Here is a 1,955-nt window from a genome sequence, read left to right as displayed (position 1 = left end):
CCTTAGGGGTCAGTGTTAAACACTACTTGGGCTGCCAAAAATAGCTGCGCCAGACCAGCTCCCCGCACGTATCGGAGGCGTCGTGCTCCAGGGCTCTGGAGCCCCAGGCAGGGACCCTACCGATACAGGTCTCTCGGAAAAAGCAGCAGAAGGTCCAGGCACACCACGGCCCTTCTCCCTGCCGGCCCTCTGAGCCCACCTCCCACCTCTCAGCTTGCGTTGCGCGGGGTGGCTCCAAGCCAGGGGAAATGACCCCTTTCTGCCCGCCCGGCACCCACACCAGAGCATCCTTCCTGGGCAAAAAAGCTCTGGAAAGATGGAAACCAACCCTTCTCCATGAAATGGCACCATGTTTTCAGTCCAAAGTGACCTCCCTCTAGGTCTGTGCCTGGCCTCCACAGTTCCTAGCTATGTTCTAGGTATCTCCAGGTTGGGTAGGTTGATGGGCACCGTTCTGGTAATTGGGCAGGTGGTTTCTCTGTAAAACAAGAAGTTCTCTTCTTGTGGTCCTTTGTTTTCACTTCTGCTTTTAATTACTGTTGTTATTTTGTTCGAGATCCTGTAGCTTTTTATGCAAACGGGATCTTAAGAATTCATCTGACTCCACTTTGTTGTTTGTTTTGTCGTTTTTCAATAAAATGGGAGAGATAAAAGCCCAGCACAGCATAAAAAATTCAGCAAAGCTCATTGATTGGAATAACCGGGATGCAAAGCAGAGTGCTCGCAATGGGTGTCGTGCTCTGACCTATAAACCATAACCTTTTGTTCACTGGATTAGACAGCAGGCATGGGAAAAACACATTTGAAGTCTGAACACATAGACTGCAAAATAATTAAGGCCCTTCTTCAAATACTGCATAATACATTTCTCTATCAGCTCCTGCTGCAGGACACAGGAAAAAAACATTCATCTCTAGACAAAAGGCATGGCACTTCATATCCACTCAGACCAGTCAACACTGGAGTGTCTAACACAAACCCGCAGAAACAGGGACATGAGCATTTGGGGCAACGAGCAGGGCAGGTCTTTCAGCCTCTCCGCGGGGCTCCACAGCCTCCTTGCGGGGTAAAACCAAAGCACCCAAACCGGAGCTCTGCCCCGGTGCTGCCCTGGTGCCACAGGGCCAACATCCCTGGCACGAGCTGCCATCTCCCCAGCGTCTCACCAACCCTCTGCTCCAAAAGTGCCAGGGGTGGTCCAGGGCCAGACCCTTCCTGAAAGGACCTGCCCAGCTCCAAGGTGGGTCAGGGCACTCGGTGGAGGAGGGAAGAGAAGGACGGATGCCGGGAAAAGTGGAGAGGAAGGGTGAAGCAACACTTCTAGAGGAAAGATGCAAAGAGAAGGTGGGCTGGGGAGAGGTGATGACGGGATATGGATGTATATGACGTCTCGGAGAGGAGGCGTTGGCAGAGCAGCCGGTTCCGTGGCCAGCTCTGGGCAGACCTGTGCTCAACCTGCAGCCACAGTCACACCGGCCAACAAGGTGTTAGGGTCTGCTAGGAACGCGCTGGAGACAAAAGGTGCTGTCAGGCCACTCATCTGGAGTGGTCCAGGAGCTAGGCTGCCCCGCTGCTGAAAGAGGATGGTAAAAGCTGGCAGGTGTCAGGGACAAGCAAGGAAGAAGCTCGGCGAAATTTTACTGTATGAGGAAATAGGACTCTTCAGAGATGAATAAGAAGACTTGTAAGACCACTATGTAGAATAATGAACACCGCAGAAGCTGGTGAAGGAACGCACGCATATATCTCAGGCATATCCAGAGCTAGGAAAAGGCTTAGTAACAATGACAGCCCCGAAGTATGGGGAGAAACACGATGGTCCTGCACAAGCTCCCGACACCCACAGCGGTCCTGGGGTGAGCCCTTGCCGCTCCTGCCTCCTGCAGCGTTACTCACGCGCCCCGATGGCCCCGGGGCGGCCGGCCCCCCGCACACACCCAGGGAGGCGGCCATGG

At 53.7% G+C, this 1,955-nt stretch overlaps 1 protein-coding gene across 1 annotated transcript in view; it reads right to left on the bottom strand.

The window, feature by feature from the left end:
* HGD (homogentisate 1,2-dioxygenase) overlaps positions 1-1,955 on the bottom strand; it is a 25,535-nt gene that overhangs the window by 22,706 nt on the left and 874 nt on the right. The window lies entirely within an intron of this gene.

Source organism: Fulmarus glacialis, unplaced genomic scaffold (genome assembly GCF_000690835.1).
Source record: "Fulmarus glacialis isolate BGI_N327 unplaced genomic scaffold, ASM69083v1 scaffold3914, whole genome shotgun sequence".
Lineage (NCBI taxonomy): Eukaryota > Metazoa > Chordata > Aves > Procellariiformes > Procellariidae > Fulmarus > Fulmarus glacialis.
Note: the sequence above shows the minus strand (reverse complement) of the source record. Positions and strands in the feature narration are given on the sequence as shown.